General features: G+C 37.5%; 1 protein-coding gene across 9 annotated transcripts in view; it reads right to left on the bottom strand.

Moving 5' to 3' along the window:
* NLGN1 (neuroligin 1) overlaps positions 1 to 16775 on the bottom strand; it is a 732068-nt gene extending 715293 nt beyond the window's left edge. For 2 of the 9 annotated variants that reach the window (XM_036219183.1, XM_036219184.1), the window contains exons 1-2: positions 14594 to 15911; positions 13873 to 13956 (exon numbers count right to left, since the gene is read on the bottom strand). The gene's annotated coding sequence lies outside the window, so the exon portion shown is untranslated. Of the gene's footprint in view, positions 1 to 13872; positions 13957 to 14593; positions 15913 to 16097 lie in introns of those variants that run through there. The other 7 variants (XM_036219182.1, XM_036219181.1, XM_036219186.1 and 4 more) reach the window with 4 other exon arrangements.
* Positions 16776 to 17531: the final 756 nt, after the last annotated feature.

Below are 17531 nucleotides of genomic sequence, written 5' to 3'. Positions count from 1 at the left end.
CTCAGCAATGGTCCTTTTACCTAGACTGAGAAGTACTATTTTAAAAATTTAAACAGATACATGGATGGATAGGTGGATGGATAGATGAGACAGACAGAGACAGACAGACAAACAGGACGGCCAGAAATAGATCTGTGTTTCTTTGTCCCAGAGGCAAATTTGTATACCCAAATTTATATCCCACAGGCAGAATGCTACATCATCAGAGTCCTGTTACATTACCCCGACTACCCTCCTCCAAACACTTCATATCATAAATAGATTGGATATGGGCAGTTTGTCAGAGAAAGTCTGGCTGGGGTGGCAATGCAGGAAGAGAATGAAAGTCTGTTATAAAGAAAGAAGGATAAATACTGCCAGAAAGTCAAGTGTAACAATTCTTCACTCTCGTTTTCTCCTCTCCATCTGTGGCACGAACCACAAATAATCAAGTACTTTCTTGAAAAGAATGACTGTCACATGGAAAGGAATCTAAAAAAGCATTTGTCATCAACATTATGTACTGCAAATTTCATTGTCTTATTTTATTTATTATAGTCAGGTCAACAAAGTGACACTACCTGAGCCAGTAGATACCATTTTATTTTACAGAATTATTCTTTCCTTGTGATAGAGTGTAATGAAATTTACCTGATGCTGTCAAAGCTGGGGTGGGGGTTGAGAAGTATTAGAAATAAATTTCTTTTATTTAAAGAAGAACTACAGTAATTCTGCCTTTTCAATGTTTTATGATTTGGGTTAGAATTGCCAAAGATAAAATGACAGAAGACCTCGTCATGTTTACTAAACTTTGGCTCCAGAAACCTCCTCTCCAAGAAAAGATCTTTGGAATCAATACATTTTCCTGAAATATTTTGGCGGAGTAGTAATTAAGAGAGTATCCTCGAAACTATATGCATTTGACTGTTTCTTCATGAAAAATGTCAGGGTGATAATAAAGATCTGTGACTTCTATTTTTCTTTTAGTATACTGATTTTTCTCTACCATGGGATTCAAAGACAAGCTTATTTGATGTCCTCATGACAACACTGGTTTTACTCTTTTACAACAACATCACTAGTGCAAATATGCATTTGTGTGTGTGTATGTATTAGAGAGACAGAGAGAAAGAGATAGAGAGAGACAGAGGGACAGAGATAGGAGAAAGGGAGAGAGAACGTGTTCGAGGGCTAGCATGTACATCTAAAGGTTTTTATTCTTCATTTTTATTTTTGGTAACATCATTTACATTATAGAAACAGTAAACTGGCATAAATTTCAATCATACAAACTTGCTAATAGTATTTTAAAGAGAGACAATGGCAGGATCAGAGAGAATACTTCTTGCTCCAAATATAATTTTACATTTTGAAATATGATTTACTTTCTGGACAGTGGCCAGGCAATTACCATTCACAAATATTTCAAGTGGTAAAAATGAAGTGGTTGCTTCTAGTCCCATAATTTAGAATTGCTGCTAACAGATTTTACATACCAACTTTTCTGCCTTTATTTTTTGGAAAAATACAATAAAATTTTAATATTTCTGCATTTCAAGCCTTGTCAGCTTACTGATGCCTGAGACAAAACTGTGTAAGTGGCTCCCTCTGGTGCTGCTACTAGTATTGTTTTTTTGTTTTGTTTTGTTTTTTGTTTTTTGTTTTTCACAACCAAAGATATAAACCAGATTATCTAGGAAAGCTAAGTAGAAATTCTCAGGTCTGTATAACCAGAAGCATCTTTTGGGATAGAATTCCACTTGGAATAAAATTAGATGAGTGTGATTTTTTTTGTAATATGAGAATAGACATGAATTTATCCTTGGCCTTTTTCCTTAACTTCATGTATACCAAATGGAAATACAAAAGGTAAAAGAAAAGTCATGCTCACTAAACCTTGGTCATTCTTGTTGCTGAAAATGCTAATGCCCCTATAAACTACTTAAGTACTTCTTATGAACCTTCCCATGGCAATCAGACACTAGCCATAGACTCCACTTTGACCTGTGGCCTACACAGTAGTAATGAGAGTAAGAAGTGGGGTCCTAAAAAGTCTGTTTCAAGAGGCAACTGAAAGGTCCAGAATAGCATCTCTGGATAGCAGTGGGGAGAAAGCTGGCAAAATCTTCTTCATGGCTGAGATCCACAGTTGTCTCCAACGATCATTCTTTTTGTGTAAGTCCAATCCACAGACAGCCAATGCTTGAAATTCAAGCTCTGAGGACAGCCATCACAATGAAAAGCCACAGTGATTAGTCTGAGGCAATCTGCAGGCTCTCCCATGTTACTCTTGTCCTCCTTTCTGCCCAAGAGGCAGAACATCATCTCTGATGGATTTCTCTAAAGTACAGCATAGCCTCCACCACCAGCCAGAATGTTAATGCATTATCACTCTGTACACTGAGAAAACAAGTGACCATATGTAGCCTATGCCAATGGAGCTGTAACTGTGAAGAACAATGGCTCTGAGTCAACAACAGAATTAAACTACTCCCTCTTGTGAAGCTCTTCTGAATATTTTAAGTGTTGCCTTGAAAGTGTGGGATTATGTGCAAGCATAAACATTAGCTTAATGCAATTTTTTTGGTTTGAAATATGCCACAGTTTAAAAATCAGAATTGAAATGCAGAAAATAACTTTGGGATAAATTTAATTTTTTTCAAGTGTGATTAAAACATGATTGAAGAGGCATACTTTATGTATAATTAAAGTTGCTTTGTAATTAAGAGATTTAAGCATGTATAGAAAATGATACAGCTTAGTTTGGAGATTTTACAAAGGCGCCTATTAAACACTCACTCTCTAGCAAGCCTGTGACTCAAATGTTTTCACATTCTAATGCTGATAGAGTCCTTAAATTTTTTAAAGCTGCCAATTTCACCATTTCTAAATGCTTTATCCTTTCTTCGTGTGTTAGTGAAATAGAAACAGCCCTGTTTCCTGCATTCACCAAAACAGGAATATAGAACACTCTATCTCTTAATTTCAAAGGGTCCAGGAGAAGAAAAGATTCCCAGACTCTTTGAGACACAGTTTAACTTATCTTTGTCTTCTCTACTGGGTGTAGCACCATGTCTGACCAACTACTTAAAAACTGTGAGATAAATGGCTATTATTAAGTGAGCAGAGTGTGTTTGTGTATGAGTGCTCAAGGTTATCATAATAATAAGAACACTTTGGGACATTCTTTATATGCCATACAAAGGCGCTATGATACATTATTGTTCTTAATCCCAAAACAGCCCTAAGGCTGGCATTATCAACCCTATTGGACAGATACATACATAAACTAGATCAAAGAAAGGGTGAAGATTACACAGAATCACATGTTTTAATACTAACAGAGCAACAGGATCACTTTTGGGACTAAAGAAGGCGGCAGAATAAGCTTGTTTTCTCAGTCTTTTCACTTTTCAACCCCTTTCCCATACCCTGGTTCTTCAATTTCCACTACTCCCCCAGGATTGCCTCCTGGTTTCCCTTAATCTCACTGGCAATGGTTGAAACTAACCTTCCAGGCCGTCCCCCATCAAAACCTGTCTATTTTATGTTTCATTCATTTTACTTGAGTATCACATGGGGGGGGGAGGAAAAATTCATACAAATTCATACTAGTGTGTTGGTTGCTGACATTTATAGTTAGGAAGTTTTTGCAACAGTCTCATGGTGCAACAGAAAATTTTTAATTTGGGTTCTCGTTCTAGATAAAGAAAGAGAATCATGGAAGAGACTGCAGGGCTCAGGAGGAAAGAGCATGGGGCTAAAGAAATAATATTCATGAGTATAAGAAAAAAGTATTCTGGATTTATTTTTCCAGGGAGCACAAAACACATTTTCTAGTGTCTTTCCCCTTTCTCATCGAAACACTGTATGAAATATGAATACTTTTCTAAGTACTTGTTTCTTCTCATGCTTTCTCATATCTGGCATTTGCCTACAATTTTCAAATAATTCAGACAGATAGATGGATGAATGGATGGATAGATGGATAGATACACATACACATATATATTGCTGTTTTGCAAATTTGAGTATAGCAGGAAATGTAAAGGATATTGCAAACTTAAAGATACTCCTTATACTTGCAGTATCTCCCCAATAGACTTTCCATTCCAGTGACCATGCCTTCTTTCTGCCCTCTAGTATCATCACCTCACTCTCCTTTTCCTTTTGGAGTTGCATAGTAGAAAAAGGGCTCAATAAGGAAAGGTGGATCTATGAAGTCTTATGCTTCTTTAAATTTTCAGAGACGACTAGGGAGGGAGTGACATTCTAAATCAAATACCAGGACTATTCCCAGTGTATTTCTGACTGGCAGTGTAATAATAAACCAATTCGTGAGAAATTATGACCATGTTTATGGAGTTCCATAGAAAACATGCTGATGCTCTTCTGAGTTCTTCCCTGTTCTCCAGGTGCTGGTTATTCTAGCCACCGATTCCCAAAATGAGCTGCTATTTTTACGAGAGTGGATTCAAGGAGAGTTAGGAGGGACATATTGATTTCATGTGCAATTTAGTAGAAACAGAGGGATATATCTCACTTGAAATTGCACCTCTTACACCTTAAAAAATATTACAATTTTTTAAGTAATAAGGATGTTAAAAGACAGATTAGCACCAACTAGAGCCTTTCTCTCTTAAACAAATGAGACATTTTGATTATAAGTGTCCTGTATCAGCAGATCTGAAAGAATTGACTCAGATACTATATTGAAAGGGAGGATGGGGGAAACATGTTTTGAGAGGTAGAGTGTTTCTGGTACTTCCTAGGGAGAGGGTGTCCAGGTTAGAAAACAATATCTTGGCAGAAGAATCTCCTTGTTTGATGACAAACAATCAAATGATCTCAAACTGAGTTGCTATCAACCAGTTACATTAATAGACATATTCTCAGAAAGTTATATTTTCCATTTTAAATAACTTAACTTGTTTTCTAGTAGAAATGAGTTTTTTCTGAAATTGGAAAAAAAACTTGGAACTAGTTTTTCTAAGGACTTGTTTATCTCAAAGAAAATATATAATTGATATTTCTCATCTACAGAAGTCCTAAGCCAAACTACTCAATACAGAATGAGATGTGTGTTTTCAATAAGCACTCTTTTCTACAGTGGTATTTCTCAATGTGAGTTGTTTTGTTTATTATTTTCACTTTTAAAAAAGTCTAGAATGACCAATTACTTTTGTTACATGTTCTATTCTTAATTTTTATTGCTTTTGCTCAAGCTGTGCTTTGCTCCCTCTTCTCCATTTATTCATATCACAATCTCCTTCACACTTTCTTCACTAAACCTTCCAAAAAGTAAAATTTCATTCTTTATACATTCTAGCAATTACTACCTGTACTTCTAAACTAACAATTCTATAATCATAGCCATACATCATATATGATGCTCATATATTTTTACTGTCCTGTATATGAAATCGATACGTGAAAGCATTACATAAACAGTGGGATATTCAGGTCCAAGCTCTGTCATTGTATAAACCAAGCAAGTCATGACTTACCTCAGCCTCAGTTTTGTCACCTGCAAACTGAGGAGGCTGACCTATAATTTTGTAAAAAACCAGTATGACTCTTTCAACTTCTCAGCTGGAAATACCACTAGACACATATTGAAAAAAAAATTTTTAATGAAATAATCCTTTTTAGAACATGTTTTACAGATCATCTGGGATCAAAAATTGTGGTTTTCCCTTTTAGTCATAAAAATGTGACTGTAATGTGAATATAATCTCAACACCCTATTTAATGGTCTAAGTCTAAGCCATTATATAATATTCTTCATTTTAAATACTAGTATCTTGAATATTTTTCTTATGGACAAAGTGACCTAAATAGAGAATTAAAATAATAAATTATTCAATAAAATTCTACTTAGTTGCAGCAATATTATGCATTTTTATACTTGAATTGTATTAAAAGAGAGCTTAAGGATATATGGTCAAAGGAAAAAAAAGGGGTTTTCTTCATGATCTATAAATCAACTCTCTTTATGGCAAAATAGGTAGGTGAGAGGGAACACAGTGTTTTCTTTTTGGTGACTAGAGCTACAGTGAGAGAAAGGAGAGTGGTATATCTCTAGAGAGCTTGTTATTCATCAGAAAGTAAGTACCTAGCTTTCTGACCACTTAAGAGCAGTGGCAATTTTCAAATACAATACAGAGAAGAAACACTGTTGTCTGTGGAATTGCACAGTAAGAACTGTCAAGATATATCCACAAATAGTAGCATCTGACTGATCCAACCTGAGACTCCTCTTCCTTTTATTCATATTTTTTTTAAACCAGTGGTATGTGGTTGAATAATGATAAAACAAAAAAAGAAAACGTTTTATCAGCCTATTTTCTCTTGCTTTTTCTTGATGACTATCTTTTTTAAGCAGAACATTTATATATAGTGATAGTTAATTCCTTGTGGAAGTTTGCTTTGCACTTAATGGAAAATTCATTTTCTCTTTGCCTCTTCCCACTTTTGCATACTTTATTTGGCTTTGGTTTGTTCAGTAATCTTTCTCATCCAGTATATTTGAGGAGAAGCGTTCTAAATCCTAACTATTCTGTTGAATCTTCTGCATTGCTTACAGTTCTTTAAAGAACAAATAAAATAAGCCTCAAAAAACTGTAAAATCTCAAAGCTACACAATATATAATAAATCTTAAAGCTATATAATATATATCATATATCTTAGGTTACCATTTTAAAGTAATGTCTCTATTATTATATATTTATATAATACCAGTTCAACTATATATCATTATATGAACATTGTTTATTACTGATTACCTGAAACAGTTCTGACAGCTAAAAGATACATTTAATTTCAATTAATATGACCAAACATTTTAAACATGGAAACCAAGGCTCAGAGAAATGAAGTGAATTACAAGAAATGACATAGATGGTTTTTAGAAGAGTGCTCTACAAACCCAGTTCTCTTAATTACTGGTGTTGTGCCTTTTTCATTCCATCATAATCTACTTGGAAAACTAGCTACATTTTATATACTGTAAACTTGGAGGCAGAGTAGAGAATAAAAGGATGTAGGATTAGATTCTAATCATACTAAGAATTATGTAATAATCTCTCTTATACAAACATTTTGAGATTAAATAGTTAGTTAATAAATAACCATTACTGTATTAGCTTGTTTAAAAAATGAGGACACATGTATCATTAAAGTTACCATATCATTGATTTTGACAAACTTTTTTTTTTTAACATTTCACATCTCTTAAATCAGGATACATTTTATAACTCCTTATAAACACACAGTGGAGGCACAGTTGCCATGGCCTTTGTATGAAAAAGTTTGGTATAGTCCTCTCACCATGATCAGACAATGACCACTCTTAACATTTCAGAACAATTTAACAAAGGAATATGAGAACTGGATGCTGTCTGAAAATCTTCGACTGTCGCATTCTCGTAAGATCAACAAAACATCGACATCGAACCTTTCAGAAGGTATCAGCTACTTGGAATGAAATCCTGAAGACAGTCATGGTGCACTCTTAAGAAATGGTGCATCACCAACACACGCAGACCGCCGTCTGGAAAAACATATATATGCCTGGCTCTTACTCAAAAGAAAAATTATTTAGAAGAGTGAGAAACTGAATGGGACAAAGCTTTTTGAATTCTTAAACCAATGTATTTAATTAATATTATACTATTTATACATATACAAGACTGATCTATTATAAAAATCTACATCTATTTAAGTCGAAATGGCTTTTTATGAAAGCATAAAATAAAAATTCTAAGTGGTAGAAAGCATTGTGTAATGATTTAATTGGGATGTTTCTTTCTAAAGTGTACATTAAAAAATGATGTGTTCTGTACTCAGTGATTCCTTAGTTTGAGAGTAAATATGGTGTATTAAATATATAATTAAAGATTTTATTCTCTAAGAGAAGGTTCAGGAACTTGCAACACCTAGGGTCAATGTTGTGAATCATAATTGTTTCACAATGGATTTGTTGAAATACAAGATATTGCCCAGGTCCAGATGAGAGTAGTTCAGGGAGATGCTTAGAAAACATACTCCTCTGGCAGTCTTCAGTTGATACAAGAGTACCCACTAAAATGTGGACTTATTTAAAACCCAATTTCACTGCTTCCACTTTCAAATATATTATCTATTAAAACAAAAAAAGAAGTATCTGTTTTTGTCCCTAAACACATAGTTACTAATTACTATTTTAAGTTTGATTAAAAAATCAGTTCTCCTGGAGGCAAGAAGCCTAGGTCAGAGGTGGTTTCTGTGATGTAAACAGCTTCAGTCATGGAGCCCCCAAGAAGATCATCTGATACATGGAAAGATGCATGCTCTGAAAATGTGTTCTAAAATTATGATAGTAAACCAATGAGACAGTCAATGCCCATCACAAAATTTGCTTCGAAACAGAGAGAGAGCGTTGGTTTTAAAGCTTATTTGCCCCTTTATATCGGGGAGAAAGTTATTGGGTAGGAATGAGGTTACTGAAATTCTAAAGCTAGAGAGGAAAAAGAGTTGATAAACAATTGCTATCTGAGCATAGAACAAAATGTGTATAATGAATTCAGCTTATTTAAACTTTCTCTACCTTCCCTAACTTAGTTTCCCATCTGTCTGGAAATTATAACGTATATCTCCATGAAAATGACTCAAGCACCATTGGTATCTCCTTTCTCTGAAATCATGTTGTACATGTTAATGAGAGTGTAATTCAGCAGTTTATTGCACACAATATTGTCTAATTTCTGAACATATATTCATCCAGGAAAAACGACATGTATTGAGTGATATACGACAGCATTCATTTGTTTGTACATGCGTGTATATGTGTGTGTGTGTGTGTGTATTCTTCCTCCTTCCAAATGTAATTTGAAGCAGCTGATGATAAAAATACCAAATATAATCAAATCTTGAAGCAAATTTTAAGTTAAAAAATGGATTTGAATAATGAAGCATGGTGAAAGGAGATGAGTAAGGACCCCTTTTTCAGTTGAACACAAAATTGACTCTGTGCTTCCATGAAGTCAGACAAAAGAATGAAAATAAAGCCTTCCTTGTGTTTTTTTTTTAATGTTCAATGAAAGAGAGAATCACTGGCATGTGAGCTGAAAATTAGATCCTTCCCTTAGATCCTCCAAGTAAACAGTTATCAAAAGCAGTGGGGTTAATTTTAATTTGGACAGAACCAATATCAAGTCCTTCATGACAATAATTGGCAGAAAGGTTCAGTTATTCCTCACATTATTCCTGAATTATGAGTGTAAGATCATGTGACAAACACAGACGATCTCTTTAGTGTGGAGGACATGTTCTGGTTTAATTATGATTGTTACATGATATAGTTGAAAAGGTAGAATTTTGGATTTCAACATGTAATGTAGCATAATTTAGTATTTTTAATTATTCTCTCCTGGGCCCATTTTTACATTTTCTGATTTTCTAGGTATTATTAAAAAAGAAAAAAATCTCTGGAATATCATGAAAGCAGTCATTCTACATCAGAAACATGCAGCCTGGCATAGATACAGTTTATGTCCATGGATTCAAAGACTATTTAATTCTCATGTATGTGCATGTGCTTTTAACTCTAACACAGGCCTTCGATATTATAAGGAATTTGAGGAGGACAGGACATGATGTTTGTGGCACACCCTTCATGTACCCTAGGTTACAGCTAATGCTTCCTTCCTCCCAGTTAACAAAAGCTCTGATTTTGTTTAAGTGTGATATTGCCATGTCTACAGAGAAAGCGGACCTCTCCTCCAGCCCTGGGGAAGGATTGATCAAAAACAATCAGGCAATGCATTTTCTTTTTGCCAGTGATTAGTTTAGGAGTAGGAGGTGTCATAGGTTTAGTCAATCAAGTATAAAGGGAAGTCTGCTGACAGCTTCTGAAAAAATTTTCTTCGCATTTCCATAAGAAAAAGACTGACTCTCTTCTTTTTTGCTTTGAGTGGGACTATTATAAGAGGTGATTTGGGGCCTTGCAGTAGCCATATTGTTTCTGTTCTTTCCAAGATGGGAAGACAAGAGAATTTTAGCAAAGCTGTCCCAGGGCCCTGACATCCTTGAACTGCTGAATTAGCTGACCCTGAACCAGCATACCTCCAGAATCCTTGTTCCGCAAGATAATAAAAGTGTTCACTGTTTAGGCCTATAATTGTGTATTCTGTTATTTGCACACAAAAGTTTCTTAATAGTATATTTTACATTTCTATATTCTACACAGAACTGAGTAAAATTGGCAAATAACAAACATAAAGAAATGAAATACAAGGGTAAAAACTTAAAAACAAATCTTGGTAATCAACCAGACAAGATTATTGACCATTTGGCAATTTCGATATATCTTTGTAAAGTAGAATTCTTTATACTGGTATCTAACAGTACTTATTATTATTATTATTATTATTATTATTATTATTATTTTACCATACTGAGGCAAATAATTGAGCAACCTAATTTAAAGTTGCTATAGCTCATGCTAACATATCTGTACAAAGCACCATTATTGTACCTAATGTCAACACTAGCATGTGCACTTTTTAAATACAAGCATTAGAAAGTAGTATTAAAATAATGGATTTACACTTTTATCTCCTTTTGACATTTCTAATGATTGACCACTATCTAATTTATAGCTATGAATAGCAAATATTACTGCTTTATTCAGTAAACCAGAGGAGATGGGGTGCTGTCTCACACACACAAAAAAAAATTAAGAAGAACAAAATGCCCTCATTCTGCCCAGTTATTTTCCAAGTTAAATATCATCTAGAGAGAGAAAAAAATCAGAGTAGTAGCAGTTATTTCAATAATATTTAGCATGTGAAAAATTATATTAATTCTCTTTTATGACTATTTACTTCATCTCTTTTTTAAAGAACTTAGGTAAATTTTATATTATATTCATTTATTCAAGCATAGTGGCAAACATTTTTAGTTTTCAAAAGCAAATACATTTTCCCTTCTTTTCTTCACAGATTCTAATTTTCTCCAAGGTAGTGGTATGCCACACTAAAAATATATTTCCCAACTTCTCATGTACTTAGAAGTGGCCATCTGACAGGCTTCTGGAAGTGATATGAGAATAGAAGTCTATGAGGAGAATGTCTACATTACAAAAAAAAGAAAAAATGCTCAAAGAAAAGGCTTCTTTGGTTCGTCCCTGTTTCTTTTCTTCTTTTTTCTTTCTTTTTTTACTTTTTCAAGAAAACATTTTCATACAGTTTTCTATCATTTATTAAACAAAAAACGGACAGATCTTAACCACCACTGCAGTGCACAGAAAAAGAGGGAGGAGGAAACAGGGAATTGCCTTTTTTTCTGACTCTGGAGTAATTGGTGTCAATCCATGATGATCTAAGTGATATCTGGCAATGTCTGGAATATTCCTGACTGTCATAATTGGATAGGTGAATGGGGTGTGCTACTGGCATCTAGTGAGTAGAGGTGAGGCCAGAGGTAGTGCTAAGTGTCTTCCAATGTACAGGACACTCCCCTATGATAAAGACAAGACTTATCTGGCCCAATATGATGTTAATGCCTAAGCTGAGAAATCCTGACCTAGAATACTCTTTTTTATCTTTTTTGGGCCTAAAAGCACACATGATATCAGAGGCACAGCAGCAATCTTACAACCATGAGAAGAAAAGTACCAAGATAACAGAAGAAGCTTGATTCCTTGATTAAGTGTTTAAGCAAATGTTTTCTCCTGAGTTTTTATGATGTGAGATAAACTCTTAGTTGCTTAATCTACTGTTGGTCAAGTTTTCTGCTGCCTCATAACCAAAATATATTTCTAAATAATACATTTATTATTTATCATAATATATTGATTATGATCAGACATGGGACTAAGCATTCTAAATAAAAAGGATAAATCGGATATGGTTCTTGACCTCTGAGAACTTACTGTCCAGTGAGGGGAACCAACCATCTGCAAATGCGAAAGGCGGACTACTCCAAGCATGAATAATATATTTTGGGAGCTCAGAGTAAGGATACAGGAAAGAAGGAGGGTGATGGAAAAAAGAACATTCTAATGAAACAAAATGTGAACTCCTCTTACAATTGGTGTGGAGGTGGGGAGAGGAGAGGAAAGTAACCCTTGAAGAAATACTAGCATAAGCAAAGCATAGAAGCCTACAGTGGTATGTATTGTTGGGGAAAATAGTAAGAGTCTTATGAATGGAATAGTAAGGGAATTAGAGAGGAGTTCCAGGTTGAAGGTGTTTTAATATAAAAGGGAAAATTGGAGAATAAATTATGAAAAGAGTTCAATGTCATCAGTGTTCTGGACTTTAACATCCAAACTATAACCAAACTATAAAGAATCTTTGGCCATTGTTAATAAGAGATCTGCAAGGCCAGACCTGTGTTTCAGAAATAAATAAATAAATAAATAAATAAATAAATAAATAAATAAATAAGTTTAGTGAACTGGACTTGAGTAATTCCATTTACATATAATTAAAACATAACAGGAACCATAGGAATTCAAATAGGAATTATCCAATTTATAATCTAATAAGGCTGAAATAGACATCAAACTTCACTTCAAAATACTTCAAAATGTACCAAAAGTATATTATTGAACTGTTACGGTTTAAAACTTATTGTAAATTCCAATCGTGTTTTGATTACAAAAAGTACAAATTAGCATCTGTTAGGTAATTCATAAATTATTTTGTGTAAAAATTTTTAAAAATCTAGAAATAAACCATTACTATGTTTTGCTAAAAAAAGAAATCTTTTAAATTATTTGTTTTGACATAGCGAAACTCAAATAGTATTTATCAATCATATTTAAATCTGTACTAACATCAGACCCACAAAAAGTCATCAATAACATTAAAATAGATGTGGGAAATATATGTATAGAGTCATACCTGTATTCTCTAGTTATAGTTACTTATCCTTAAAAAAAAAATCCTAAATAACTGATTTAAGAAAATTTGAAGGAAGATGTAGATCCTGCCAGTGGGTAACCATGTAGAAATAATAAAAGTGGAATGAAATATGAGAAGTTCAGGGTTGAAAGAGACTTTCAATAAAATCAGGGAAGTCACCCTGCCATACGAAGAGTCATCAAGCCTTCAAACACTCTACTTGCAGCAAATGGGGTTCTTAGCCTACCTTCTGTGAGTTTATATTCAACCTTCAATTTCAAAACAATCCAGACATTTACATTTGAAAATATGTTATACCTCAATATAAAAGGAAATTTTCAAAAAATGAAACCCCACTGAAGGAATACAAATAAGATTGACACAAAATACTTTGCGAGTGGAAGGAGGCAGGCTTTGGAAAGGCCAGGAGCTAAAGAGAGCTTTCATTACCCCACACTGCAGGAACTGTAGTGTATAGGCTGCTGAAAGATTGACTCCTTCAATTTCTGCTTATGTTAAGAGGATTGGAAAGACTAACTGTAGAATAGCAGGCTTACAGAAAACAGTTACTTCTTTTAATCAAACCATGTAATCAGAAGGCCTGAGTAATGATTAACTTCTACTTTCTCTGTGAATCACTCAATCACTCAGCAGTGCAGATAGACTTAGATTCATTCTCTGCCAAGGGAACAGTAAACAATGTTTTTGTACTTAACATTTAATATTTTAAATACGTGCATGGCCCTTGATTCTAAGCACATTTCAAAAAGCTAGCGTTCTGCTAGGTCGTAATGGCTGATTGAAATGCCAAGGCATTTTATAGGTTTTACACTCAAACACATGTACCCGACACCCATGATCCTATTTATAATTAAGCACAATTACTTTTTGAGAAATATATTATGACCCTGTAATTTTCATGTACAGCATGAGAATTTATTAAAGTGAAAATAGTCTACTGTAGTTTCAGTATAAAAAGAAAAAAATGAGTATATTAAGTACCTGTAAAAATGCAGAGTAATAGATACAGGGTTGGCTGGCTATCAGAATTCATGTTCCCTAAGTCCTACATGTAATACTGTAGTCCTAGAAATGAAAATAAATAAATAAATGAAAAGATAGTATAATGCCTCGGTAGAGGCCAATTGCTCATGATTTAGAATAATAACAAATGAATCAAATTTTATACACATAACTTCCCCCATCTCTATAAGATGCTAACAACCTCTTCTGGAATAAATGATTTCCAATTTAAAAACCTCAACCTAAATCATTTTAAATTCACTGCGGGTGGTTTTTCATTTCTACTAACAAAGCCTTGTGTTTGGACAGACAGGAGCGAGTGGAGAGCGTTCTAAATGTTTGGACTACCTTCTCTTCCCAGGAGGGTTTATTGCCCAATAACGCATAATCTAGCCGCTGCTCATCGAGGGGCATCTCGGCAGTGACATTTTGACTTGAACCACGCAGATCTGAAAACCGCTTCTTAGGAAATATGCGGAAGAGCAACTTTCTTATCCCTGTCAAACTAAGAGGCGGAACCACCCCCCTGAACTAGCCGGAGGACCTGGGGAGAGCTGGAGGCTGAAGGCAGCTGGTCTGCGCTCCGCCTCGGCTTCAGGCAAGGTTTTCTGCTGGAGGCGGCATTGTTCTTCCATCTGCTCAGCCTCCGTATTTCCCAGGAAACCCTCCCCGCTCTCTTTTTTCCTGATTTCTTTGGTACCTCTCTGCCGGTGGCTCTGCTCGTGGTCTCGGTGGTCCCTGGGCACAGCTCTGGGGTGAAAAGCTGCAGTGACTGGGGCGCCGCTCTAAGGCGTAGGAGGTGACTGCACTCGTCAGCTCAAGCTCGGGCAGTGTGCGCGCCTCACTCTCGCTTTCTCCCTTTCCTCTGGGTCTCTGTGGCTCGGACGGGCTCTTTCGGCCTCCTGTCCCCGAATCCGACTCGCCTTTCCCGCGATCTCTTCTCACATCGCTCTGAGCGCTCAGCGTTGGTCGCTGGGTCGTCAGCGCAGGCGACACAACGAGCCCCCCCTCCACCCCCCGCCCGCAGGCCGGGACTAGGGATGGAAGGGTCAAGGCGTCGCGGAGAGGCGGGAGGAGGGGCGAGGAAAGCCGGGGCAGGTGGGGGGCGCGGGGAGCCGGGCGCTTAGAGGCGGGAGAGAAAGCCCAAGAAAAGAGAAGATGCATCTGCTCTAAAAGCGCCAATGGAGAGAGGACAGAGGGGGCAGGAGTGGAGATGAGCAGAAAAGACCCACAAGGAGAGGTGGGCAAAACCGGCAATTTGCAGACTGCCAGGGAGTGAGATGGTGAACAGAGGAGGAAGGAGGTTTGAGGAAGAGAAGAAAAAATAAGGGCAAGTTCCTACCTCTGCCCTAAAGGTCGAGTCTGAAAACCCGTCTGCTGAACAGGGAGTTAAACAGGGACGGGTCATGGTGTGAACGGTAGCTTTAAAAAAGAATTAAGTATCACGTAGTTTTCCCTACACTAGACTCAGTTCTATCTCGCTCAACTCTGGTTAATGACCCTCCAAGTAAAATGAATTGGCTTTATGCAGACACGGAAGCTGAATCTCCTCCACAGTGGATTCCTCCTGAGGTATTGGTTTGGTTTTAAATGAAAATAAGCATTTGGGAAGTTCCACGGCCCCCTGTGCTAAAGAAACCACCCAGTTCATTAAAGTTTATATTTTCGTTGCTTTTATTTTCACCAGAGGATAAAAGTGAGGGTTTGGCACCAAGAGATGTTTAAAACAACTACCTAGGTAGCGTTATCTCTCAAAAAGACAATATGGGCTTCCTAAAACGGCTAAAAGGGAATTGGGAAACTCAGTTAATCGGCTGGGAAAAGAGAAAGAGAAGCTTTTAAACTCTTAACAGACAATTAAACCTCCAGCAACCCCGTAAACCCCCCGTCACCACCACTACCACCACACACACACGCCGCCACCACCAAATTCGGAAGTGGAAAAGGGTAAAGCGCTCAGAAGAGAAGAGAGGAGGGCAGGGTAGGTGGAAGGTGGGAAGAGAGAAAGAGAGAGAGGGAGAGAGAGGGAGAGAGGGAGGGAGGGGGGGAGAGAGAGAGAGAGAGAGAGAGAGAGAGAGAGAGAGAGAGAGAGAGAGAGAGAGAGAGAGAGAGAGAGAGAGAAGCAGGCAGGGAGTGGGAAGTTCTCGGCAATCCCGGGATCAAGATAAACGCCGGAGCTTGGAGGACGCAGAAAGCTCCCTTACCTTTCTAAGCCCCGTTTGCACCTGATCTGCAACCATAAATACTTCGAGATGCTTAGTGTGCAGCCAAACGATGGCCGAATGTTAAACAATTCTTCATGCTCCCTCCCTTCTTTAAAAAACAGGCTCAGAAGAATGTTAATACTGTTCTCGTTATCCATCGGCTCCAAAACATTCCGCTTTGTCGGGAAGAGAGACGAAAACCAAGTGCTTGGGCACGCGTATATGTATTTATATGTTAAGCGGTCGGTACATAAACATATATACGTTTTCTGCATAGAAATCCAAAAAGAAAAGCACCACAGATGCCTCTGAAAGACGGAGGGGACGGGGAAAAGAAAAAACTTGGCAAGCCAAATGTATCCAAAGATTTCGTATCAGGAGCCACCTGCTTCAATATGCAGAATTCCCGAGATGTAGAGGAAGAAGAAAAAATATAAATGAAATAAAATACCAAAACGCACTTGAAACTGGAAGACGCCTAAGACGAGTAGAAATAGAAAGGATGAGAAGATCTCCCGAGGGTACAGATCCGTCAGCTAAGTGAGCAATCCCCTCCGAAAATCACAGGCGGGGAGGTGGCTGCAGATGCGTCCCCGCTCCGGTCCCAGCCGCCGCCGCTGCTACCTGTAGACACGCGCGCGCGCGCGCGCGCTCACACACACACACACACACACACACACACACACACACACACACGCACACGCGAGCGCACACACACACAGCACAACCTCCTCTCCTCCTCCTGCCTCTCCCCGTGCCGTTGCCGGGTGCAGGAGTCTGAATCAAGCTATCCTCATCCTTCAGATCCCATCCTGTCCCTTAGAGCCACAATTTCCTCCCCTGCCATCTCCTCCCCCAGGGTTGGAGCTGCTATCGCAGTGGGGGTGGGCTTTTGGGGGCGCGGGTCCAGAGTCGCAGACACGATGCTGGTGGTGGTCCCTCCCTTTACAAGTTCCGCCCTCCTCCCTTCCTCCCTCCTCCCACAGCGACCCAGCAACCTCGGCCCGCAGGCCGCAGCACCCCAGGCGGCAGAAGGGGTTAAGGGCCTTAGGGCGTCACGTGTGACGTTCACTAAACCCCTCCGAGTAGCATGTGAGTGAACCGACACGGCCGCCGAGCCTCGAGGCCTCGGACGCAATGAGTTTTCCTGTTATCGGCGTCATTATGCTCCCTTTCTGAGCGTTTTCGTCTTGGTGACTGCGAGCGCAGAGTTAGAGGCAATAGCCTTCTCTGTGCCTTTTCAGGTTTTATTTTATTTTATTTTATTTTATTTTATTTTTTTTCCTCCTTTGATAGATCTTTTGCCACCAAACTCTCCCCACTACTCTCCCCCACCAGCTAGAGAGAGAATAAGCTCCAAATTGTAGCTTCTTTTTTGGCCCTGTTAGTGGGGGTAGTGTAAATGCAACGCCACTGCCTTTGGCCTCTTCCCTC

This window comes from Rousettus aegyptiacus, unplaced genomic scaffold (assembly GCF_014176215.1).
Source record: "Rousettus aegyptiacus isolate mRouAeg1 unplaced genomic scaffold, mRouAeg1.p scaffold_m13_p_4, whole genome shotgun sequence".
Lineage (NCBI taxonomy): Eukaryota > Metazoa > Chordata > Mammalia > Chiroptera > Pteropodidae > Rousettus > Rousettus aegyptiacus.
Note: the sequence above shows the minus strand (reverse complement) of the source record. Positions and strands in the feature narration are given on the sequence as shown.